General features: G+C 35.4%; 1 non-coding gene across 1 annotated transcript; it reads right to left on the bottom strand.

Annotated features, from left to right (window-relative positions):
* Nucleotides 1-2,851: 2,851 nt before the first annotated feature.
* On the bottom strand, nt 2,852-2,962 carry LOC132423731 (U6 spliceosomal RNA). Its single transcript, XR_009519052.1, has one exon. It is a non-coding gene; the product is annotated as a U6 spliceosomal RNA (small nuclear RNA).
* Between the last annotated feature and the right edge of the window lie 15,600 nt (nt 2,963-18,562).

Below are 18,562 nucleotides of genomic sequence, written 5' to 3'. Positions count from 1 at the left end.
GTTCTCTGTTTCCATGAGTTCAGGTTTTTTTAGACCCCACATATAAATGAGATCATATGGTATCTGCCTTTCTTTCTCTGACATTTCACTTAGCATAATGCCCCTTTTATGTTCTTATTGGTAATTTACTGATTATTCTGGAGAAATGTCTATTGATCTTTTGCCCATTTATTAATTTGTTAATTGTCCTTTTATTATTGAGTTGTAAGAGTTCTTTTTATATTCTAGATACAACTCCCCTGTCAGATATGTGATTGACAAATAATTATCCTATTCTGTGGGGTGTACTTTAATATCTTGATGGTGTCCTTCAAAGTTATGTGGTGTTTTAATTTTGATGAAATCCAATGTATTTTTTTTTTGGTTACATGTGCTTTTGGTTTTATATCTAAGAAGCCATTGGCTAATCCAAGGTCAGAAAAATATATGCTTGTTTTCCCCTAAGCATTTTCTAGTTTAGTTCTTACATTTAGGTCTTTGATCTATTTTGAGTTAAATATTTGTATATGGTGCGAGGCAGGCAGTGGTACAACTCTATTCTCTGGATGCAAAAATCCGGTCATTCTGGCCAAATTTGTTAAAAAGACCCCTCTTTCTGTATTGAATTGCCTTGGCGCTCTCATTGAAAATCAAATAATGTATGACAGTACCACAATATCTTGATTATGGTGACTTTGTAGTAAATTCTGCAATCAGGAAGTATGAATACCTGAAATTTGTTTTTATCTTTCAAATTGTTTTGGCTATTATGAGTCTCTTGAATTTCCATATGAATTTTAGGATCACATTTTCAATTTCTGCAAAAATTGCCAACTGTGATTTTGATAAATATTGCATTGAATCTTAAGATCAAATTGGGGGTTATTGCCATCTGAACAAATTTAAGTTTTCTGATTAATAACAACTGAATGTCTCCCTATTTTCTTGTAGTTTTCAGAATATGACTTTTACATTTCTTCTGTTAATTTTTCCCAAGTATTTATTTTCCTATTTTTATTCTTGTTGATGCTATTATAAATGGAATTGTCTTTTTCAATTTCAATTTCATATTTTCCATCACAAGTATGTAGAAATACAATTAATTTTGTATATTGATCATGTATCTTGCAAACTTACTAAACTCACTTATTAATTCTAAGAGGATTTAGTGGATTCCTAAGATTTTCTAGCTATAAGATTATATTATCTGCAAATAGACAGTTTTACTTCTTCCTTACTAACATGGATGCTTTCTATTTCTTTTTTTTCCTTACATAATTGTCCTAATTGGAAGAATCTTCAATACAGTGTTGAATACAAGAGATGAGAATGGACATTTTTCCTTGTTCCTGCTATTACAGCAAAAGCATTCAATTGGTAACCATTAAGTATGATGTTGGCTCTGGGCTTTTCACAGACACATTTTCACTCTGTTGATTTATCATTTGGTGGTATAGTCCAATTTGTCTATTTTTACTTTTGTTGCCTGGGCTTTTGGTGTCATATCTAGGAAATCCTTTCCAAATTCAATATCATGAAGTTTTCCCCCTATTTTATTCTAAGAGTTTTATAATTTTAAATTATAAAATTTAGGTTTTTGACTTAAATTTTGTATAAAATAAAGGTTCAATTTCATTCATTGTCCTGTAAGCAAGCTGGAGTGAGGACAGCTGGATGGAAAACAGTTTTGGTGTGCCATGCCTGAGGTAAAGCCACTACTCTATCAGTGCGGAATTAGTGGAAGAAAGAAACCGCTAATCTTTTGATCATACTCTCTAGGAATTTAGGCTTTGAAACTGGATCTGAGGAGCAGAGCACATGTGTATGAAATGCTGGCAACCTGCAATTCTCACGGTGATAATATAGCTCTCAACTTTAAGCTAGAGAAAGAGGACGTCTTACATGTTTGGTTACACCTTCTTGGATTGGATTTTCTAGTATTCTGAGCTGAGAATGAGAGAGGAGGTGTGAACTGTGTTTCAAATGATACAGACTCTTGCTATTCCTTTATGTTTTAGATTTCCTTCAATAAATGTTTATATATTTGTTGTATACACTAATGGAAATATCTGGAGACCTTAATTTTTTAAAATAATTTTAACCAATTATACTTCTTTCACTGAAGAACAGAGCTCTTCATGCTACCATTCAAATGTATACATACTTGTTAAATTGTTTAAATAAAAATCCTTATCATTTAAACAGTGTTTCTATAAAGCTAATTATTAATACACTTTCTTTAATAAAATATTAGATTCTTTATTGCTATTTTGTCCTAAAGAAAACATATATTACTGGACTTGCTGTACCTTCTCATTTTGGGGATGTAAACACATTAAATTTAACTTCTGTGGGTTTCAATGCTGAACCACATAGCTAAAGATATGTTGAAAAATTGCATTTATGTTATAAAGATATATAGTACTACTAATTATCAAAGTTATATTGAAGAGCATTTATAGGGCTGTTTCATACCAGCACCCCTTTAAAAGTAAATTGATAACAATCATTTTACATGAAAATCAATATAAATTACATAAAACAGTAATAAAAATGAATAAGCAATATATTAATTTTATAAGTATGTATGGCAACATTTCCACATGTGTCTCATCTACCTCACTTATGGACCTGAAATTAACCATCCATACTTGCAGAACCAACATTAGGCAGTTAAGAAAAGTATGGGCTCTGGAGTCAGACCTTTGTTTTAAGTCTGCCCTTTTTTTTTTTTTAATTGACTTACAATATTGCATTAATTTCAGGTATATAGTATAGTAATTTTTTTTGCAGATTACATTCCATCATAGATTATTACAAGATATTGGATAACAGTTATACAGTTAAAATATGGAATGCTGTGCTATACAGTTAAAATATGGAATGCTTCACAAATTTACGTTACAGTTATCCTTGCTTAGGGGCCATGCTAATCTTATCTGTATTTTTCCAATTTTAGTATATGTGCTGCTGAAGTGAGCACAGTCTGGCTTATTTGATCTAATTAATTTAATTATGTTTAAATTTAGGTTAATTTTGGTTTGAATAACTTAACTTCTCAATGACTCAGTTTTAATATCTACAAAATGCAAGTAATAGCACTAACTCTGTGCTTTTCTGATGATTAAATTACTTAAGTATATATAACACCTAGAATGTGCTTATTATTTTTAAGTGCTTAATAAATGGAAGTCATTTTTGTTGTTATAATTATTAGATATTTAAAAATAACCCTCTACCATTGGTTGGGTTTAAACCTACCATTACTGCTTTCCCATTAGAGTATTGAGCAAAGGCTAATAGGTCTAGCAATGAATTAAGACAGTACTAGTTTTGATGTGCAGCTTATCACTTGCCAGCTATATGATTATAGGAAATTTACCTAATCACTGTGAATCTTGATTTTATCAGTTTTTAAAAATTTTATCGTCTTTGAAAGAAAGATTAGAGTTTGGTTAAGTAAGGTAGTACACAATAAGGCCTTTTAACTAAAAATAAACAACAAATTTTGCCCTCTGGAAATTGGTTTTCATTTCCTCCTTAGTTATCAATTATGTAAACCATTCTTATCTTGATTCTTATTAACGGTTTTCATTTTCAGGTGTCCTTCCTATGTTCTTTGTATCTGAATTCTCATTTCTCCTATGTCTTTCTATATTTATATTATACTTCTTAAGAAGTAAACAAGGGGAAAAATCTTTCAAGACATGAAAAAACTAATATTAAAGTTAATTGATTTTTATTTTTTACATTTATCCTTTTCCAGGTCAGTTCGAGTGCATTAAGGTTTTAATGATAGCAAAGCAAATTTTCCTGTACTGCAAAAGGATTATTATAGAGATCAGAACCCATGTTATTATGAAAGATGAAAATCCTCACTAAATGCATCTGATATTAAATTTTTAGAAAATATTTGAATCATTAAAAAAAGAAATTTGTTTTTTTCACATAATTGTACTTTTAATATTTTAGCACTTCCTGTAGCTTCTAACAGAAAAGGATTTCTTGTTTTACTAATGTGCAGTTTAGAAACAGTTTTATGAAAAAATAAGAATTTTACTACAAATATGTGTTTACTATTAATGTATATAACTGTGTTGTTGAAGCAATGTTAAAACATGAATATTGCAATATTAAATGTAATATTTGAGAAATTAAAAGTATCAATTGACTTCAAATCTCAAATCACAGAGATCACCTGTTTATCATAATGCACTTTTAAAAAATTTCTGAATATATATTATGAGCTAGTTATAAAAAGGGGATTATATTAAATACAGTTTTTTTCAAATTGCTTTTTTAACACTGCTAACATGAACTTTTAAAAAACTTCTTGCATATTTTGTTTACGAAATAGTGATACAATATACAATTCATAGTGAAACTATTGTATGACTGATTTATCTTTCTAAAATATTATACGTTTAAGATCCACAATGTAATGAACAAAATTCTGCATACATTTATCTTCATTCAGTTACATGAGTCCTAGAAACAGAAATGCAATATCAAATACTGTAAAGATTTTTTGACATATATATTTACCGTACTGATCACCAAAGATTATGGTAGTTAATAGTATGTAAACGTATGAATCATTTCAAAGTACACTTATATTTAAAATTCATAATGTCAAGGGGAATTTTAATCCACCTACCAATCCTTCCACACCTCTATAACCTGGTATTATATAAAAATAAGTAGAGAGGGGCTTCTCTGGTGACACAGTGGTTAAGAATCCGTCTGCCAATGCAGGGGACATGGAGCCCTAGTCCAGGAATATCCCACATGCCGTAGAGCAACTAAGCCCATGTGCCACAACAACTGAGCCCACACGACACAACTACTGAAGCCTGAGTGCCTAGAGCCCGTGCTCTGCAATAAAAGAAGCCACTGCAATGGGAAGCCCACGCACCACATCGAAGAGTAGGCCCCGCTCGCCACAACTAGAGAAAGCCCGAGCAGCAACGAAGACCCAACACAGGCAAAAATAAATAAATAAATAATAAATTTATTAAAAAAACAAGTAGAGAAATCAACAGGCAGCCTTTATAAAACGTTATAGCAATTTGACGGAGTAATAATGTCTGTTGAATCTAATAATAAAAAGTGGATTTGTATGCTGCACGCTTTTTATTTCATTTTCCAAATAATTCATTTTTATTGCATCTTAGGTGTCCATGAGAAATTGGAAATTAAAAACAAACAAAAACTTGCACTTCACCATAGATACTCTAACAAGCACTGCTCTAACCCATTAAATCTTTCAGCACTGTTAGAAACCGTTTTATAACTTCCTTCTCTCCCCCATACTTTAAAACATCTTTCACATTTTTCACCATCAGCTAATAAGTTTGTTTCACATTTCACTGGGAAAATAGAAGGGAAAATCCATATACCTCCTAACTTTCCTCCCTCTCCCTGCCCCCACCTTCACTCACTTTCAGCACCTGTATCCCTCCACTTCACTTTAGTTTCCATTATAATGGATATGTTGTCCATGCTCCTACCTAAACAGCCCCTTCATGCTCCTCCTTCTAAAATATGTCTATAATCAAACTACTTTCCCCCAATTTTACCACTACCACTTTGGTACAAGTCAATATAATTTCTTCCGGAATTATTACACTAGCTTCCTGAATGTTCTTTCTTCCCCACTACAGAGCAGCCAGTGTTCCTTTTAAACCTTAAGCATGACTGTGTCAGTGCTATGCTCAAACATCCAAAAGTTCCAGATTCCTTTTTCTCCTAAATGCATCTTCCTCCCTGTGCTCCTGTTATACTCATACATGTGTCATTTTGTCATTCTTAGAACTATGCAACCTCAGGTCAACTTTCTATAAGCTCTGCCTAGGGCCACTTACTCTCAGATCCTTCATGGCTCACTCCTTCCCCTTCTTCATGTCTCTGTTCAAATGTCACTTCTGAGAGGAATACTTCACTGACTACCCTATTTAAAATTGAAAATCGCAGCACTCCCAGCTCCCCTTCATAGACTTATTTTCTCTACGTCACCATCAGGAAGAATATATATTTTACTTTTTTATTTGTAAAGACTTCCTCTGGAAGCAGTAGACTCTCTGTCCACGTACACAGCAGAGCAGAGAGCATCTCTCAAACAACAACCTCTGAAAGGTGATGTATAAATAGCCATTTCCCATGCCTCTCACTTGAGATGTTTCTGGGATCTGTGCTCTAGAGTTTTATACAGACTCCTAGACTTCTCTAGAGAAATAAATCCTCATTTAACTATGGTTGTAACTTCCTTGATAATGCATCATTTATTTGTGGGCTTCCCTTTCCTGTCTTAATTCTACACTCCACTACTCAGGTTTCTAAGGATCACACCTCAAATATAGCACATGTGCTTGAACCCTTATCTTCAGTTGACATCTGAGGGGACCTAAAATAACACAATGTGTGAGACTATTGTTAATATATAGGAAGGACTGAACTTGTAGGATATGTGAATGTTCAGAAATATGAGATAATTTCTTACTGCTTTCCAAAGTAATCATGCCAGATATATTCCCACTGTCAATATACAAGAGATCCTATGAATTTGAATCCTCTCAAAGTCTTGATATTTGCAATATTATTACTTTTTTTGCCATAGGAATTATGTATGATGGTTTCACATGGTCATCTAGATTTACATATAATTTGTCACCAATAATGTTGACCATTATTTTATAGCTCTGTTGACCATATGTGTTTCTTCCTCTGTGAAATACCTGTTCATATATTAGACTTTTTCTATTGGCTGTATTTTTGGCACAAGTTCTTTGTATAATATTACGAATTGTGTACCTCAAATTTTATAAATAAAATGATTTTTAAAATATCATCAAATATATCAGTACACTAAGGGCAAATGGCCAAACTATACACCACACTTGCTGAAACATGAAAAGGGAAGCAGAAGTAGTTTATATATTTTTTCTATCAACCATCCAATTCTGAAGCAGAGCCCAAGCATCCAACTAAGCTGGGGCTCTTAGGATGTATTCTTTTTTTTTTTAGCATCTTTATTGGAGTATAATTGCTTTACAATGGTGTGTTGATTTCTGCTTTATAACAAAGTGAATCAGTTATACATATGTCCCCATACCTCTTCCCTCTTGCATCTCCCTCCCTCCCACCCTCCCTATCCCATCTCTCTACGTGGTCACAAAGCACTGAGCTGATCTCCCTGTTCTATGAGGCTGCTTCCCACTAGCTATCTATTTTACGTTTGGTAGTGTATATACATCCATGCCACTCTCTCACCTTGTCCCAGCATACCCTTCCCCCTCTCCATATCCTCAAGTCCATTCTCTAGTAGGTCTGCATCTTTATTCCCGTCTTGCCCCTAGAGGGCAAGGTCTTGGTTGTAGGTTTATCTCTTTTATCACTTTATATATGTCCTGCCATTCCCTTCTGGCTTGCAGAGTTTCTGCTGAAAGATCAGCTGTTAACCTTATGGGGATTCCCTTGTGTGTTATTTGTTGTTTTTCCCTTGCTGCTTTTTTTTTTTTTTTTTTTTTTTTTTTTGGTGGTACACGGGCCTCTCACTGTTGTGGCCTCTCCTGTTGTGGAGCACAGGCTCTGGATGCACAGGCTCAGTGGCCATGGCTCACGGGCCCAGCCGCTCCGTGGCATGTGGGATCTTCCTGGACTGGGGCACGAACCCATGTCCCCTGCATTGGCAGGTGGACTCTCAACCATTGCGCCACCAGGGAAGCCCTCTTGCTGCTTTTAATATGTTTTCCTTGTATTTACTTTTTGATAGTTTGATTAATATGTGTCTTGGCATGTTTCTCCTTGGATTTATCCTGTATGGGACTCTCTGTGCTTCCTGGACTTGCTTAACTATTTCCTTTCCCATATTACGAGGTTTTCAACTATAATCTCTTCAAATATTTTCTCAGTCCCTTTCCTTTTCTCTTCTTCTTCTGGGACCCCTATAATTCGAATGTTGGTGCATTTAATGTTGTCCCAAAGTTCTCTGAGACTGTCCTCAATTCTTTTCATTCTTTTTTCTTTATTCTGCTCTGCAGTAGTTATTTCCACTATTTTATCTTCCAGGTCACTTATCCGTTCTTCTGCCATAGTTATTCTGCTATTGATCCCTTCTAGAGAAGTTTTAATTTCATTTATTGTGCTATTCATCACTGTTTGCTCTTTAGTTCTACTAGGTCCTTGTTAAAACGTTTCTTGTATTTTCTCCATTCTATTTCCAAGATTTTGGATCATCTTTGATATCATTATTCTGAATTCTCTTCCAGGTAGACTGCCTATTTCCTCTTCATTTGTTATGTCTGGTGGGTTTTTTGCCTTGCTCCTTCATCTGCTGTGTGTTTCTCTGTCTTCTCAGTTTGTTTAACTTACTGTGTTTGGGGTCTGCTTTCCGCAGGCTGCAGGTTCGTAGTTCCCATTGTTTTTGGTGTCTGTCCTCAGTGGCTAAGGTTGGTTCAGTGGGTTGTGTAGGCTTCCTGGTGGAGGGGACTAGTGCCTGTGTTCTGGTGGATGAGGCTGGATCTTGTCTTTCTGGTGGGCAGGTCCACATCTGGTGGTGTGTTTTGGGGTGTCTGTGGACTTATTATGATTTTAGGCAGCCTCTGTGCTAATGGATGGGGTTGTGTTCCTGTCCTGCTAGTTGTTTGGCATAGGGTGTACTGCACTGTAGCTTGCTGGTCATTGAGTGGAGCTGGGTCTTGGCATTGAGATGGAGATCACCGAGAGATTTTCGCCATTTGATATTACGTGGAGCTGGGAGGTCTCTTGTGGACCAGTGTCCTGAACTTGTCTCTCCCACCTCAGAGGAACAGCCCTGACACTGGGCTGGAGCACCAAGAGCCTGTCCTCCACACTGCTCAGAACTAAAGGGAGGAAAAAAAGAAAGAAAGAAAGAAAGAAGGAGATAAAATAAAATAAAGTTATTAAAATAAGAAATAATTATTAAGAAAAAAATTTTTAAGTAATAAAAAAAAACATAAAAAAACGGACAGACAGAACCCTAGGATAAATGGTAAAAGCAAAGCTATACAGACAAAATCAGACACAGAAGCATACACATACACACTCACAAAAAGAGAAAAAGGGAAAAAAAAAAAAAATATATATATATATATATATATATCTCGTTGCTCCCAAAGTCCATCTCCTCAATTTGGGATGATTCGTTGTCTATTCAGGTATTCCACAGATGCAGGTACATCAAGTTGATTGTGGAGATTTAATCCGCTGCTCCTGAGGCTGCTGGGAGAAATTTCCCTTTCTCTTCTTTGATTGCACAGCTCCCGGGTTTCAGCTTTGGATTTGGCCCTGCCTCTGCGTGTAGGTCGCCTGAGGGCATCTGTTCTTCGCTCAGACAGTACGGGGTTAAAGGAGCAGCTGCTTCGGCGGCTCTGGCTCACTCAGGCCGGCGGGAGGGAGAGGTACGGAGTGCGGGGCGGGCCTGCGTCGGCAGAGGCTGGCGTGACATTGCACCAGCCTGAGGCGCGCCGTGCGTTCTCCCAGGGAAGTTGTGCCTGGATCACGGGACCCTGGCAGTGGTGGGCTGCACAGGCTCCCGGGAGGGGAGGTGTGGAGAGCGAACTGTGCTTGCACACAGGCTTCTTGGTGGCGGCAGCATCAGCCTTAGCTTCTCACGCCCGTCTCTGGGGTCTGCGCTGATAGCCGCGGCTCGCGCCGTTTTTGGAGCTCCTTTAAGCGGCGTTCTTAATCCCCTCTCGTGCACCAGGAAACAAAGAGGCAAGAAAAAGTCTCTTGCCTCTTCAGCAGCTCCAGACCTTTTCCCGGACTCCCTCCCGGCTAGCTGTGGCGCACTAGCCCCCTTCAGGCTGTGTTCACGCAGCCAACCCCAGTCCTTTCCCTGGGATCCGACCTCTGAAGCCCAAGCCTCAGCTCCCAGCCCTCGCCCGCCCGGCGGTTGAGCAGACAAGCCTCTCGGACTGGTGAGTGCTGGTCGGCACCGATCTCTGTGCGGGAATCTCTCCGCTTTGCCCTCCGCACCCCTGTTGCTGCGCTGTCCTCCGTGACCCCGAAGCTCCCCCCCTCCACCACCCGCAATCTCCACCCGTGAAGGGGCTTCCCAGTGTGTGGAAATCTTTCCTCCTTCAAAGCTCCTTACCACTGGTGCGGGTCCCGTCCCTATTCTTTTGTCTCTGTTTTTTCCTTTTTCTTTTGCCCTACCCAGGTACATGGGGAGTTTCTTGCCTTTTGGGAGGTCTGAGGTCTTCTGCCAGCATTCAGTAGGTGTTCTGTAGGAGTTGTTCCACATGTAGACGTATTTCTTATGTATTTGTGGGGAGGAAGGTGATCTCCGCGTCCTACTCTTCCGCCATCTTGAAGGTCCTCCTAGGATGTATTCTTAAGGAAACATTATCTCCTCAACTGGCAATATTAGAAGCTGAACTGTAATGACAAAAACTTGTATCTGGCAGTATTCTTTCAGCCAAGCATATATGACTGAGAAATCACCAGCCCATATTGTGGTACAATTTGAGGGCTGCTGTCCAATCTGCATTGCAGATCTCTGACACAGCAATCCGGTGGCATCATCTATGACCTAAGAATCATGGTTTGGGAACCAACAGCTGCCCTTTGGTTATGTTTAGGAACTGAGGTCAGTTTATATAACAACATACACTGTTGAGCTGATACACCACTTCAACACTACCCAGATTGTTGCTTTTCATGTAACTACTTCTAGTCTTTTCGTTTATCCTTGTACCAATAGCAATTATGTAGTCACTATAGTTTTGTAATGTCTTAACAGAAGTCCACCCACTTCTTATTTTTCATCAAAATTATATTGACTTTTCTTGGCTTTTTCATTTTCACTTACAAAAAATACCATATAGAATTATTCTCTGCATAAAATATATAACCAGTGAAAAAATTAGGAGATTGTTTTCTCTCTTTAAAATCTGATACATTACATTTAACATTTCAAATGGATTAATAATTTTCCAGTAAGGGTTTAGACCATATAATTCCTTCTTAATATTATCAAATTCACCCAAATATTAATTACACATAAATTTGTTTGTTTTTGAAGTATAATAGACCTACAACATTATGTTAGTTCCTGATGAACAGCATAGTAATTTGATATTTCTATGCATTATAAAATGATCACCATGATCAATCAAGTTACCATCTGTCACCGTACAAAAGACATTACATTATTATTGACTATATTCTCCACACTGTACATTTTATAATTGTGACTCATTTATTTTGTAACTTGAAATTTGTACCTCTTTACTCCACCTATTTCTCCCCTCCTCCCAACTCCCTACCCTCTAGCAACCTGCTCTTTATTCTCTGTATCTATGACTCTCTTTCTGTTTTATGTTTGTTGATTGTTTTGTTTTTTTAGATTTCACATATAAGTGAAATCATACAGTATTTGTGTTTTTCTGTCTGACTTATTTCACTTAGCCTAATACCCTTTAGGTCCATCCATATTGTTGCAAATGGTAACATTTCATTGTTTTTTTATGGTTTATTTATATTCCTCTGTGTGTGGGGGGTGGGGTGGGGGCGGTGAGTGTGTATCACATCTCCTTTATCCATTTATCTATCGATGGACCCTTAGGTTGCTTCCATATCTTGGCTATTGTAAGTAATGCTGCAGTGAACACTGGGGTGCATATATCTTTTTAAATTAGTGTTCTTGTTTTCTTTGGATAAATACCCAGAAGTGGAATTGTTGGATCATATGGTAGTTCTACTTTTAATTATTTTAGTAACCCCCATACTGTTTTCCACAGTGGCTGCACCAATTCACATTCCCATCAGCAGTTCATGAGGGTTCCTCTTTCTCCGCATCCTGGTCAACATTTGTTATTTGTGGTCTTTTTGATGACAGCCATTCTGACAGTGTGGGGTAATAGCTCACTGTGGTTTTGATTTGCACTTCCCTGATGATTAGTGATGTTGAGCATCTTTTCATGTACCTGTTGGCCATTGTTTGTCTTCTTTAGAAAAATGTCAATTCAGACCCCCTGCCCATTTTTTATTTTTGGTTGTTTGGTTTTCTGATGTTGAGTTGTATGAGTTCTTTGTATAATTTGTATATTAACCCTTCCCATTTAGTAGACTGCTGTCTTTTTGTTTTGTTGATAGTTTCCTTTGGTATGCAAAAGCTTTTAGCTTGATGTAGTCCCACTTGATTATTTTTGCTTTTGTTTCCATTGCCTGAGGAGACATATCCTCCAAAAATATTGCTAAGACTGATGTCAAAGAGCATTCTGCCTATGTTTTCTTCTGGAAGTGTTATGGTTTCAGGTCTTATATTTAAGTCCTTAATCCATTTTAAGTTTATTTTTGTACACTGTGTGAGAGGGTAGTCCAGTTTGATTCTTTTGCATGTAGCTGTCCAGTTTTCCCATTATCATTTATTTAAGAGGTTGTCTTTTCCCCATTGTATATTCTTGCCTCCTTTGTCATAGATTAATTGACTATATAAATGTTGGTTCATTTCTGAGCTTTCTATTCTTACACAAATTTTTTTATAAACACATTGATTGCATAAAATAACTTATACCTGTAAGAATGAGTCAGATAGTATGTTTAGAGAAACAACAGAGAGGCAGACTCTCATTAAAATATATTTTAACAGGAGAGGTTTTGAAGATAATATGGGACCCTAGTTTTCTTTACACGTGGATGATTCATGGATTTACTGTTAGGAACCATAGGTCACTGCTCATTCTAAAGCAATATTCCCAAGGAATGATCAAAGGCAGTTGGTGGAAAATCCAAAGGCATCAAAAAATCTAAATACTTGTTCTGTTTTTGAGTCTCTAGCTGTAGATCAGGACTTTGAGGTTACTGGAAAAAAATTCACCATCTCAGTCCAAGTTTTTGTCAGAATAGGAGACAAAACATAGGATAGAATGAGAGTCAGATAATTTCTAATCAGTAAGACCATCTACCATATAAATTACTGGAATTTTTAAACCTCTTACTATTAGAACACCAACTTTATGTTTTCATTACAAGGTAGATTAATCCAACAAAGATTGTTGTCCAAACTTTCTGTTCTTGAGAATGAGAATCACATTTCTCTCTCCATAAAAGCACAGAACAAGCCTTATAGATTCTGCTATTCTATTACTTCCTCCATCCAATCACCAGCCACAATGTGGTAATAATTTTACTATCTCAACATTATTATTTTAAACATTTCTACAGACTATTGTGCTGTAATGGTGACCTGTTAACAAGCTATTTATTCTATGCACTAACAAAAAATGAGAAGAACATGGTTAATTTTTTTTTTGCATTTACTCAAGCTTTACTTGAAAATATATGAATTTTAAAATAAATAGCTTATTTTAACCAATCATTGTATCATCATATTGAAGTGACATACAATTAATCAAAACTTTATCTGTCAGGTAATGCCATTTTTGACCAACTTTATTTGTGCAAAAATATGAAACTTATCTCCACAGGGATAACTAAAGTTATAATAGATGTGCCACACACTAACTGATTACACTACTGGAGCTAAAGTTATTATAATAGAAAATAACATTCTGACTCTGGTATCTGTAGAAGGATAGCCCAGGTCATCACAATAAGAAATAAGATTAGAGATTTTCTTCTATAAATGAGTTTTTAAATTTTTTTTTTGAATTTTATTTTATTTATTTATTTATACAGCAGGTTCTTATTAGTTATCCATTTTATACATATTGGTGTATATATGTCAATCCCAACATCCCATCACACATCCCCCTCCCCCCACTTTCCCCCCTTGGTGTCCATACATTTGTTCTCTACATCTGTGTCTTTACTGTTTTTTTAGTTTAGTTTTGTTTTTATAGTATCCTTTTGTGACTTCCAAGAACCATAAGTACAGTAAAACAGCAGCCTACTTGGTGAGCAGAAATGCCAAATCATAGGTTTTTGAGATGCTGTGTCTCTCTACTAATTTATTTTATGATAATATACAAAAGGCCACATGCTAACGATAAAACCAACCTTAGGATAAATTTAATGTATCACTTGTTCCTGATCAAAGACCATTAAACTTTTCTTCTTCCATTGACCAGTATAAATATGGAAAACTTATATTAAATAATATTTTTATAATTATATGTATATGTTTAAACCATAAGCAAAATCATATAGTTGTTCATCTTTAACCCTATTCTCACATAATTATATTAACATAAGTGTTCTATTTATTTAAAATATTATGAATACATAAAATATCTGACATGAATTACCTCTGGACCAGATACAGATGCTCTCACATATTGTTAATATCTACCTTTAACTAAAGTATATCAGAATTATACTGATTTTGTTAGCAAATTACTATTTATGAAGATAATATGATACAAATTACAGTCTTCACAACAGAGTACAATGTTTTTCCCTGCATACCTGAATACATTGAATATGATCTGCCCATTACTGCACATTTATTACTGAGCTGTCAGGAAGAAGGAAAGAAATAAAAATCAGATTGGATTGAAAAGTCAGTCACTAAGTTGGAATAACAGACACAGATAAATCAAGGTGTACATTTACACAGAACATTATTTTCCTCAAGGACTTGCTGCAGTTGTAAGATATTATTACAATCTCCTTCTATGAGCGACAAATACATTCTTAATCATGGAAGTAATCTGTTCTCTAATATCATAGGGTATCAGAAAACTTGATATTTAAAATTATATTCATAAGAATGAAACAATACATGCTTGCTTTGAGGAACTAAGTCACTCTGGCACAGAGAAGCAGTCATGAATTAAAACCCTAGTTCAGAATTTCAGATAAAAGGTCCTGGACACTTTTCACATATATATTAATTTTGTATTTTAAATGAAATATCTTCCTGGGTCTATTTTGTATTTCATAATTGATATTGACTCATTTGTCCAATATACTTCTTTTGTTTGAGACTTTCAAACACTTCTTTGTTTAAAAACCCCCTAAATTTCACCTGTCCTCCAAATCTTATAATGCCTCTGTCTTTTCCTTGTTTGACGATATGCTCTCCTAGTCCTCTGGTGTGCACTTTGTATTAATGCCATGGGCCAATAAACTTGATTTGTCAGGCTACAGATTTATCTCTTGTGGTTTTAGGCTTACTGGGCTAACGCGTTGTATATGTATGGTTGCTTGTATTATGAAAGACAACTTTGTAGCACAGTTGGAAAAGAATATGTTTCCAATTAATATTTCTAGATCAATTGGACATTCAGGTAGGAAAAAAAATGAATCTAGAGGATTAACTCACACCTTACAAAAATGTATCCCAAGTGGGTCAGAAATAAATGCTAAATATAAAACAATAATCGTCTAAAAGAAAACTAGAAGAATATTTTGTTGACTATCACAAGTAAAAATTTCTTAAGCAGGCAGACTAACTATAAGATAAAATATTAACAATTTGTGGTTCATTAAAATAAACTTCAGTTCATCAAAATACAATATTTAAAGAGTTAAAAGTCAAGCTACAGAATTGGACACAATATTTGTAATGCACATGACAAGAAGAAGAAGTGGCATCTGGAATATAGCAACAAATCCTACAAATAAGTATAAAAAGACAACCCACTAGAAAAATGGTATTATAATTTAATAGGCAATTCACAGAAGAATTTTTCAGATGGACAATAAACATGTTAAAATGTTCTTAAAATTAGTACTTATTATGAAATTTCAAGTTAAAATTTTAAAGAGATCCACCATTGGGAGAGTAATGCCACAGCAGCTGCAGAGCTTTTCAATACTGATGTGCGGGTGAAGCCAGGTGCAGTCGGCTGTGCTGCATGCCTTGCTGTGGGTCATAAACGTCTACTTATTCTTGATCTTCCTGTGTCTTGTCATCCCTAAGGGTTTATCTGCTAGGAACTGAGGTGGAACTGCGGTCCCTGTGAAGCCCTTCCGACTCCAGAGAATATAAAGGCCACTGGCAGACCATTTGAGTCTTAATAGTGGCATCTTTACCAGCTACCTACCTATATTGGCAAAATCATTTAAAAAGCACAGAAGATTTCCATATTATAATCTGACATTGTTATTTTGCAACATTTTAAACTAATCCCTCAATTCAGTCTTTAACAATGTCATTTCAAAAAAAATTGCACAATAGCAGCTTGTAAACTGCTGTTTATGAGAGTGTCCCGAGAAAAAGGTTTGTCAAGAATAACCAAAACTGAAAGGAGGGGACGGAAGAGACACTAGGAAAGACACAGTGGGCTACACAGAGAGAGCTGCTAACATGAAAATGGTTGTATAACCAGGAGGGCTATGCAAAGGTACAGTGTGTCCACAGTCTTGGGACTTAGGTAAATAAAACAGGGGTATAGACAATGACACTGGAAGGTGGAACTGATGCTATTAAAAGGAATGGAAAGATTGGATGAAATATTCCAAGTTGGTTAAAAAATTGTCAGCCTAACTTTTAAAATCAAAATATATAACAATAAAACTGATCTTTTGATGTTCCTTTCCATTTATCCCATGGAAATGGTATCCAATGTCACACCTTGATTGTAATCAAATAGAAAAAAATATACCCTTAGGAAGTATTAGAAGTCTTTATTGTAGGTTTTTGAAATATGCCATGATTGTCCCATTTTGCAGTCAATATATGACGTATAGAGATGCTTCCATAAAATATTTTACCTCTGTTATTAAGAATATGTTTGTTTTGTATTATTTGGATATGTATATAATACTATATCTATCAATACAAGTGGAGAAATACAATTAGATACACTTCTAATAGAACAGATAAAATTAAAGATAAAGAAAACTAAAAATACCTACTGTTGGCTAGGATATAGAGCAACTAGAACTTTTATAAACTAGTGGTGGGTACAGCCTGGCACTACCTATTGGCACTCCCATTTTGGAAAATGATTTGGCTGCAATACCTCTCCTGGTACATACCTAACAGAAATGTAGGTATGTATTCAACAACAGAAATGTAGGTATATATTCAGCCAAAGACATGGTCAGGAGTGTTAATAAAAACATCAGTAATAATCAAATATTTAAAATAACCCAAATATTGTTCACATATTTTAGAGTGATAAATAAAATGAGATTTATTTACAGTGGATTTCTCTATAGTAGAGATCAATAAACCTTTTCTTTGCTAGGCCAAATTGTAAATATCTTTAGCTTTATGGACCATACTGTCCTGCTTGTAACTACAAAACTCTGCTGTTGTAGCATAAAAACAGAGATAACATAAATAAATGAGTTTATTTAAACTTCATTTATAAAAATCTAGCAGTGGGCTAGACCTGGCCCAGAGGCTATAGTTTGTTAATCCTTGTTCTATAGCAATGAGAAATAATAAATAACTTCTGTGTGCAACAAAGTGAAAGAATATTGAGGGAAAGAAGTGAGACAGGAAAGAGTATAACTGAATGACTCCATTTATATAAACTTCAAAAAAACTGGCAAAACTTCTTTGGCAAAAGAAGTCAGAATGCTGGTTGGCTTAGAGTGGAAGACACCAAGAGGGGGCAAAAGGTGAGCTTTCATGGAGATGTTAATGTTCTCTTGCTTGATTTGGCTGTTTATTAAATAAGAATATTCATTTAAAAGTGTATACAGTTATAATTTGTTCAATTTTATTTATATATGTTATATTTCAATGAAAAGTTCCCTTAAATACTGAAGCTTATTACTCAACAATAAATATTTGTACCCAATTATTAAATTTTTCTTCTACGTTCCATTGAGATTTGTAATTATATACATTTCTTGACAAATTCATTCTTCTGTATTTTACCTTTGATTCTGTTATTATGAATGGGGACATTTTTCTTACATGGTGTTTGTGTGTGTGTGTATGTATGTGTGTGTGTGTGCATGTATTTTTAAAAGCTGTTGCTTTTAAAATATGTTTTGCAGTGTAACAGCCTATCTACCGAACTCTTCTGGATTTTTTGGTGTGAGAGTTGTGTTTTGTTTGTTTGGTTTGATTTATTGTCTTTTATTTAATTCCACCTGTCTTGTGAAAATGTGGCATAAAGGTTTTCATTAGTCTTAATTTTTACCAAGATTTCAAAAATGTTCATTTATGGTTACTGCAATGAAAATTGGTTATTTCCTGTCTAATTATCTATTGCTATATATCAAACCATCCCACAGCCTAAGGACTTAAAACAACATTTGGTAATAGCTAACAATTTTGTGGATCAGGAATTAGGGTAGGGCTCAGCTGAGTAATTCTTCTGTGTCACATAAGTATAACTATTGTCACTTAGTGTTACTAAGCTGGTGGCTGAGATGCTCTAGAGGTTACAAGATGGTTACCCTGAGATGTCTGATGTATTGACATAGATGATCAGAAATCTGGGCTTAACTGACCCTCTTTCTCTCCAAGTTATCTCAGAACATTTTGACATAATTACAAAAACCTAGTTGTACTTCTTTCATGGTAGCTCAGGGCTCTCAGAAAACTATGTGAAAGCTGCCAGACTTTTAAAGGCATACTTTCACCATACTCTAGTGGCCAAAGAACTCAGAGGCTAGCCCAAATTTAAGGTGAAGAGAAACGCTACATCATAATGGGAGAAATGCCAAAGAATCTGCATATATTTTAATC

Source organism: Delphinus delphis, chromosome 3 (assembly GCF_949987515.2).
Source record: "Delphinus delphis chromosome 3, mDelDel1.2, whole genome shotgun sequence".
Lineage (NCBI taxonomy): Eukaryota > Metazoa > Chordata > Mammalia > Artiodactyla > Delphinidae > Delphinus > Delphinus delphis.
This window is presented reverse-complemented; position numbering and strand designations above follow the sequence as displayed.